This window comes from Pteronotus mesoamericanus, unplaced genomic scaffold (assembly GCF_021234165.1).
Source record: "Pteronotus mesoamericanus isolate MK-2021 breed Mesoamerican mustached bat unplaced genomic scaffold, CSHL_Meso_final contig_42, whole genome shotgun sequence".
Taxonomy (NCBI): Eukaryota; Metazoa; Chordata; class Mammalia; order Chiroptera; family Mormoopidae; genus Pteronotus; species Pteronotus mesoamericanus.
This window is the reverse complement of record NW_026555157.1, coordinates 13,374,489-13,383,589: the sequence shown is the minus strand read 5'-3', so window position 1 is coordinate 13,383,589 and position 9,101 is coordinate 13,374,489. Positions and strand designations below refer to the sequence as shown.

Sequence of the window (9,101 nt, the reverse complement as noted above, 5' to 3'; positions counted from 1 at the left end):
CTGAGTAATCCATTTGGTATCAGTGAAAAAAGAAAATTGCTGTTGAAGTGTATAATTGTTATTTTAGAAAAAAATATGAAGAATAAAATGATTCTATTTCTAACAATCCTAGTTCACCCTTTCTCTCATTTTGATCTTATAATTCTGGCCTAAATCCCAGATAAGCCTTTCCTATTGCACCTGAATAGCTCAGAATAGTTTTTTGTTTGTTTGTTTGGTGTTGCTTTTTTTTTTTTTCTTAGTATAAAGGAGCATTCCCTTGTTCTGTCTGAAGGATTATAGGTTTTCAGTGTGTATCTTGCTGAGCTTGAATTCCTTAAAAGTCAGCTTTGGTTTGCTGTGACTTATCTGAGGTTTTTCACTGCATCCAAATCCACCCTTATTTTGTACATATTCTCAGAAGTGAATGTTTTAGGAGAGTGCACATGCCATGAACACTACTTGGATGGGCTCTCTCATAGCCCCTGGGCATCATGAAATCCTCAGAGAAAACTGGTTTTGAATTGCATGAGTAAGTTTTATTGAATTAGGTTCTGATTTCTTGATGAAGAATCTCATCTGTATTGTATTTGCCATGAGCAATGGAACTGATACCATTTGGACATATCCACAAACTATAGGCTGTATGATACTGGCTTTTGTGTAGGTGAGGGGAGTAAGTGAAATATCACATTTCCCCACGGAAGTGTACGTGACTCTGAAGTGTTAGCACAGAGCTTCATTAATGAATTAGACAGGGAGAGAGAGGTGGTAGCCAGAGAACTGCAGTCACTTGTGGACAGAATGTAGCCATTGCATCCTCGTTTGCAGTTTTTCATCTGAGTTTACAAAATTCATAACATGTTTCATCTAGTGCTCCAAAGCCACACACACACACCTCAGCTAGTCTTCATGTTCAGCTGAGAGGCTGCTACTTGAAAGAAGATTCAGCAGGGGCATGGCGGGAGGTAGAGTTGGGTCAAATATATAGCGATAGAAGGTGACTTGACTTTGGGTGGTGAACACACAGCACAGTATACAGATGATGTATTGTGAAATTGTATACTTGAACCATGTAATTTTAACCAATGTCACCCCAATAAATTTAATAATTTTTTTTAAAAAAAGAAGTCTCTAGATATGGCCATGGGGCTGACATGGCTGGTGCAACCAGCACGGGAGACTGGCCACCCTCAGTGGGGCTGGGGCCGTGCTGGCATCTGCACAGCCTGTGGGCCACAGGGTCATGGACTTGGCGCCCTGCCCTCTGCAGCCCCACCTGTGCCTCATGCCATTGGACAATCCCTTTGCAACTTGGCTGCTGTGTCTGCCATGTGCCTGGGACATTGGTTTGGCAGTAGAACACTGTTGTTTTCCAGGTTGGTACATGCATCCTTCTTTGGCACTGGAGCTGTTCTGATGTGTGAAGCAGGCTATTCTATTAATGACATGTGGGACTGAGACTATGATAAAAAGGCCAGAAGAACAGCAAATAGCCCAGTAGTTGCTAGAGACATTTCAACTTTTCAGTCCTTTTTTTCTGTCGGGGGACAACTGACCCTGGCACTGGGTGTTCTTTTGAGCCTGATTTACTACAGTACCGCTCTTGGAACAGCATCCCTACTTCTTGTCATCACCTACCCACGAAGAAAAAGAATCATGTCCTGGCCTTAATTAGCCTTGGGGTTCACTTTTAATTAGGGAGCATTGCTTGAATGGTCTACTGTCAAGGGCTGCTCTGATCCATCTGTTTGCCTGCTTCTTTATTTTTCTGGAATTATGTGGACTCTAATATATAATACTATCTATGCGCATCAGGACAAGAGGGATGAAGCTCTGATTGATGTTAAGTCCACAGCACTATGGTTTCACGAAAACACCAAGCAGTGGCTCAGTGGCTTCAGTGTAGCAATGCTGGGGGTGCTGGGCCTGGTGGGAGTGAACAGTGGTTGGACTGTGTCCTACTACACTGCCCTGTCTGCTCTCAGAGCCTATCTGATGCACCAGACTTACACTCTAGACATTCACAGACCTGAAGATTGTTGGGGTAAATTTGCCTACAATTGAACATTAGGACTAATAGGTTTTTTTTAGAGATTGTCCTTGGGAAATTGTGGAAGAAAAAGAAGACAGATGAAACAAAGAAAAATATAAGTGGTAGAACAGAAAATTAGCAAGTGAAGTGTTGGGAACCATCTCACCTGGTTTCAGGGACTGCAGCCATGTCAATGGACAAGAGCGCCCGAAGTCGGCAGCTGAGCAAGGAGGCCTTGGGAAAATAGGCCGCTGAGGAGACAAAACGTGTCCCTCTGGCAGGAGTGCAGCCCCTACCTTCCTCACATCACCCTACTTGGTCCCAGAGGATGGCTGGTTAGTCAATGACAGGTAAGACCCCTCGATGACAGGGCAACCTAACACAGGCACAGTTGCATAGGGGCCATCAGGGAAGGACTTGGGGGACACGGAGAAGGGGCAAAAGACCCTCACCCCTCGGCTTTATCATAACTGGAGTCCTCATTCTATCTGAAAGAAGTCTCCTTATTTCTTGGCTGCTCTGCCTGCTGCCTGACTGGGTCAGTGAAACGATACTAAAGGTAGATATAGCCCTAAACTGGATCAGGTGGTTCCTGGGGACAATTAGGCCTGGAAAACGAATGCATTAAACCCTATGAAACTTACTTTGCTAAGAATGCCCTCTAGTTAGAGTGCTGATGTTTGGTGTTGAGCATAGAATGTGATTAGTTTCCCATGTTTCAGGGCCGAATGGGTGCCACACTTTTACCAGACCCTGACCTGAGGCAAATCTCTGTGTTCCTTCAGTCATAACCGTTTGACATTGATTGATGATCTTTGCTGTATACCCCTGTGCATATAGTTCTCAATAAAAGCCACTTCAGTAGAAGGGCTCGGGGCATTCTCCACTAGAGGGAATTGACACCCCCTTTCTCTGGCAGACCAAGAAGTGTCTGGAATGACTTATTTTTATTTTCCTCCATCCACAGCGACCTGCAGGGGGATTCTGTGTGGGACACGGTAACTACCCCACCCCCGCCCCATCAGTGAAGTTTATTTAGGAATTTTTAAATTGAACTTTTACAAAACACTCCCAGGTGTTGCTGCTACCTAATTAGATTTGAATAAGAATATTACAGTATGTTAAAGAATTAAAAATCAGAAGATGAAGACATAGAGCATATTTTCCTGGGTTTTAGTTCAAGTATTTAACAGCAAAATTCTTCCTCTGTTACAGAAACCTGGGGCTCATCAAGATTTGAGATGACTTTGAGTGTTTAAGTTCATGTGTTCTGCTCATTATAATTCTTATCTGTAGTTATGGAGCTTATATGAGTTTTGCTCTGAGCAGTGTAGCTCACTTGGTTGGGTGTCATTCACAAAGCGAAAGGTCACCAGTTCGATTCTGGTTAGGGCACATGCCTGGGTTACGGGTTCGATCCTGGTTGGGGTGCATGTGAGAGGCAACCAATCGATGTTTCTGTTTCACATCGATGTTTATCTACCTTTCTTCTCTCTCTAGGAATAAATAAATAAAATCTAAAAAGAAAAAAGAAATAGTGTAAATTTTGGAACTTTAGAAGAAAACTTATGTGTATATCATCTAAATGAATGTCTGTAGGAAAAATGGACTACCCTTCCAGGGAAAAATAAAAGCTGCCATGGGAAAAAATGAAAAAGAAGCAGCTTCTTCTCCTACATGGAGGTCTAGATTTGGGATATTCTGCTGCATGGGGTGGAGTGGGGGGAGGCTTGAGTTATGTTTATTAAATATTTTGTGCCAGGCAGTGTGCCATGTACAGGGAATACAAGGATGACTGGGTCCCTCTGTCTGCCAAGTGCCATTAATTCTAATGGGAGGGGAGACAGAGACAAAACATTTCAATGCAATTTGATCAGTGCTATGCACAGGGTGTGGCAGACACTGTGAGTTGCCGCCCCTGTGACCATTTCTCCTTTGTAGTTGATAGAACTCTGATTTTGTTCAGGTTGGCAGGGTGTCCAGCTCGATTCTCACTTCACTAGGCTCCCTTCATGCCAGGTGTGGCTGTGTGACAGAGATCTGATGAGTGGGACACACCCAGAGGTCTCAGCGGGATTCCATGGAGTGATATCCTGATAAATGGGGATTGTCACAAGGGACTCTGCCCTTTGCGCTTGTGCTAGCTTTGCACATAATGCCCAGTGTGCAGCCACTTTAAAAAAATAAAATTGTATTTCTTTAAGGTGTGCAACATGAGGCTTAGATATGCATACACATAGAGAAGTGATTACTATGGTCTAGCTAAGTAACATCTGTCTCCTCACATAGTTAATCATAATTTTTTTTGTGTCAGAGCTCCTGAAATCCGTCTTAGAAAAGTTCCAGTGTATAATGCAGTATTATTAACTATAGTCATTGTGCTGTACATTAGATCTCTAGACTTGTTCATCTTACATAACTGCAACTTTGTACCCTTTGACCAATATCACCCCCTCTTCCCTGCCCCTGGAAACCACTGTCCTTCTCTCTGCTTCTGGGTAGATTCCACATATAAGTGAGATCATGCAGTATTTTTCCTTCTGTGTTTGGTTTAGTTCATTTAGCTTAATGCCCTCCAAGTTTATTCTACATTGTTGCAAAGAGCAGGATTTCTTTCCTTTTTAAGGTTGAATAATACCCTTTCTTTCTCTCTACATACCACTATTATTTCTTTATTCATTTGTCTGTTGATGTGACACTGCAAGAGACAGGCATGAGGGAAAAGTAAAAGAATTTCAGAGATGCTAGCCTTGATATCACTGAGCTCTTGAATCAATGCCAGCTGCCATCTAAATCCAAAATCTCATTATGTGAGAAAAATACATCTGTATTTGTTTTGAGCTGGTGTAAGGCACGCTTTCTGCTACTTGCAACCAAAAACATTCCTAAACAAGACAGCTCCTATGGGCATGAGGGAAAGATACATTTATTGCAGAATGCTAAGTAACTGAGAGGAAGCTCTTTGCCTTCTATTGCATGGGAAGAGTGCTTGGCAAAATGCCTCTTAATTTCCTTTTTTTTTTTTTTTTTGAGAGATAATATATTTTAAAAAATTTTTTTACTGTTGTTCCATTACAGTTGTCTCACATTTTTCCCAATTGCTCTCCCCTCCCCTGCCCCACCCCCCCGCAGTCAATCCTATCCCATCCCATTGTCCACGCCCATGGGTCCACTATACATGTTCCTTGACATGCTCCTTCCTCTACTCTCTCCTGTTATCCCCTCCCTTCTTCCTTCTGATCACTGTCAGTTTGTTCTTTATTTTGTTTGTCTTGTTGATTAGGTTCCACTTATAGGTGAGATCATATAGTATTTGTCTTTCACTGCCTGGCCTATTTCACTTAGCATAATGCTCTCCAGTTCCATCCATGCTGTCGTGAAGTATAGTAGTTCTTTTTTCCTTTCTACTGCGTAGTATTCCATTGTGTAAATGAACCACAGTTTTTTGATCCACACATTTACTGCTGGGCACTTAGGATGTTCCCAGCACTTGCCTATTGTAAATTGCACTACTATGAACATTGGGGTGCATAGGTTCTTTTGAATTGGTGTTTCAGGATTCTTAGGTTATAAAGTGGAATCACTGGATCAAAAGGCAGTTCCGTTTTTAGTTTTCTGAGGAAATTCCAAACTGTTTCCAAGGTGGCTGCACCAGTCTGCAATCCCACCAACAGTGTACTAGGCCTCTTAATTTTCAATGAGGACATTCTCATCAATCACCTGTACTCCAGAACACTACTCAGGCTGTAATTAAGAGGGATAGAAAACTTGGATGGACCTGCCTGCTGGGAAATTCCAGTCTAATTTGAGACATGTTCCCCTAGAATCTTCCATGCCCTAAAGACAGTCTGCAAGCAAGGGCCAATCAATCTAGTCACGCTGTCACATGAGGGACTCCATGTGTTGAGGGATCTAGGTTGGAAGCTCACAGTTTCCTCTGACTTAGCTCACACCAGAGCCGTCCACAGTCCACATTTCAGGCTGAACTCTTGCCACATTTTCCAGAAGCAGGGCCTTAGAAACCCTGACTGTGGCCAGATTCACAGATGTGCAGCTGCCAAGACTAACAGAGTAGTAGACAGTCTTTTGCTGCCCTCGCAGCTCCCAAAGAGATACCTGATTTTTCCAGTAATTCGCTTCTGTCTCTCTGTCTTGCCCTTTTCTTTCTCAGGCGCAAGTTGAGAGTCTCACAGATGGCTTTGGGGAAAACAACTGCTTGTTCTCAAACAAGCTGTTGGGAGACACATTCCTGCTCCCTCCCTTCCTCTCTCAGAGTTCTTGGCCGGCCTTGGCCCTGCCTCCAGGAGATCATGACGCTGCTGCCTCCCTCTGCAAGTCCCCATACCTTTCAGCAGTCCTGCTGGCAGCCAGGGCTGCTGGCGTTTACATTTTTCTTCTAAGCAGCTTGGCAAATTGGAGCCTTCACTTTTCTGTTTTAAAGCCTGGCTTTTAATTCTGGGCTGAAGGGAGCATTCAGCATTGTGCCCATGATCCCACAGACCTCAGGGAGTTCTCCCATGCTTACCTGTTACCTCCAAGGTGTGGCTCAGGGTGTAAAACAAACCACTCGAGTGAGCTGGTTGGAACTGGAGCCCCATTCATGGGGAGGTGAGGCAGGACAAGTTGGATGCCCATAGGGCATGAGTTGGCATTGAGGGCTGGAAGAGAAGCCTTGAGGTACCCATGGAAATGCCCTGTCTAAGATGTAAAATGAGGGCAAACACAGTTTGTGTTCCCAGGTTTAGTTTCAGTGGATTGGAGGCGAGTGAGGAGACCAGGGATTTTAAAGCAATCACTTAGACAAAGCTAATCTACATGCTGTCAAAGATGAAAATAACCATTAGGATAAAAGACAAGTGATTTCTGACATTCATGAGAGACCAGGCATGTGTTAAAATATGGTCTTGTCTTTGGGTTTTCATTTCCACTGAAATAAATGGAAACTGCCCCTGAGTAAGACTTATTTCTGTTTCTGCCCAAACTTCGCTTTATGTATCCTTCTGAGTTTTAGTTCTTCACTGGTTCCATCCATGCTGTTGAGGATAAACTTATATGTTCTTCCAAGGGTTATTTTGAAGCTCATATGAATTGATGTCTTTGAGAGAACTTTATAATCTGACAAGTTCATTTTGCCCTCCCTCTCTCCTTCTCTCCTTCCTCCCTCCCTTCTCTCCCTCTCTATTTCTCTCTCTTCTATTTTACCTCCCTTCCTCCCTTCCTTTTTTGACTAAAATCTCTACCCAGGAACCAAATAAGAAAAGTCTGTCATAAAATAAAAGGCAGAAATACAAAGCTCAGAGAGACATAAGTCAATACTTCTTTCTAAGCATGACTAGCTATCGGGGCAGAAAGGAGGCAGAACTGCTTACAACTGTTAGCCTTTACAGACTTCTAGGGAACCAAATTGCTGCTTTCAGACCCACAGGGTAGACACGCTCTGTGTATTTCCCTCCCCTCTCTCTTTACCTTGTGGAGGGGTGGAGCTTGAATCCAGAGGCAAGAATAACTGGATATCAATGAATAGGCAGGTACATCCTTTTGGAAAACTGAGGCTGTATATAACTAGAACTTGAATTTAGGGATTGACAGAAAAGGGGATCTGGTTCTAATATTGACCAATATCCAACCTCAGATCCACAGGGACTGCGATGCCATGTCCTTTAAAGTTAGACGTTGCCTAGAGGGGACTAGAAATGACTAAGGAAACGTGAGCAGGAGTGACAGGCATTTCTTATAATCTTTATGACTGGTGTGGGACTCTCCTGCTCTCTCTCCCACTGCCGTGCCGATCAATGGTCATATGTTTTTAGGTTATGCAGTTGAGGGGAACAGAGACTGCAAGGCTGGACTGCAGAGTCACCACAGGAGGGAAAGTTGCCCTGGCGAGGGTCTGGCACCGCAGAGCATTTTGTGTGAACAAGTCAACCTTTGTGGTAGTGGGTGGGGTAGCACAGCAGCTTAACGGCCTTTGCTGAACAGTACAGGGCGTGTGGAGAGCAAACTTAGGCTCTTCTCTTGGTGGTTTTTCTTACCCTCTGCCCACTTCTAAGCAGCCAAGCCACTGCAGAGTGTCTCACTTCTCTTTTGTTTTTCCTCTCTCCCAAGTCCAGGGTAGCAGCTGTGTGGCAGGTTGCAGCTGTTGGAAATGAAGGGGGGAAATGGCTGCTCCTCTTCCCTTTGGAATTAGACTTGTCACATAAATGGTTTACATACTGGTGGTCTCCACAGATGCCAAGCATGTGTTCTCAGGTGCTTCCCCTATCCCACATGCAGCCCCATCCCAACACATAAACAGGAGCCACAGACCTCACCTCCCTACAGAGCCAGAAGGCACTACAGCACTTCAGGAGGCCCGGAGTCCTCTTTGCAAACTAGCAGACCTGATGTGTGCCACCTGCATACCCAGCTGTTGCAGAACTGATGCAGCCGCAAGCAAAGAGAATCTGCACAGCTATTTCCTGGCAAGGGATGATGAATGTGGTTTGGTCTTTTTCCTTTCTCCCAGAGTATGGAAATAGTATTATCTCAAGTGGCTTAGAAAGGGATAGTGTGTCTAAAGGGTAGTTTGTTATTCCTGTGGGTTTGCCTACCTTATCTTTATTCTGCATTTCCCTCAAGTATATTCTATCCCTGAGGTTTTTAGAATTTGTATCACAGTTTTGATATGGACATTTTTTTGGTTTATTTAATTGACTGTAATTACAGTTAAATGTAATTTTCCATAGTATTTATTTAAAAAATGATAGCCATTTTTAAATATATGTAAAATGTAAAAATTTATAAACTGATTAAAAGATGTTAGCATTAAAAAATATGTTCAGACCTAAAAATGGAGATTTCAAGATGTGTGATGAGCCAACATTTATTGATGATGAGCAAACCTACTGTGGCAGGGTTGGATGAACCCTTGCTTATGTGAACCTGGGAGACATAAATGCATATCTCTATGTCCAGTTCTTGTTTACTCAAATTTAATATTTGGGAATTTGATCCTGACTGAATAGGGTAAATTTCAGGTTAAAATTGTAATACAGATATTAAGTTAAAACACAGATTTGGGCTAAACTCTACCCTTAGCTGTGCTCAG

General features: G+C 43.2%; 1 pseudogene; it reads left to right on the top strand.

The window, feature by feature from the left end:
* The first annotated feature begins 1,225 nt into the window (after window positions 1–1,225).
* Window positions 1,226–2,153, top strand: LOC129073597 (4-hydroxybenzoate polyprenyltransferase, mitochondrial-like; annotated as a pseudogene).
* The last annotated feature ends 6,948 nt before the right edge of the window (window positions 2,154–9,101 follow it).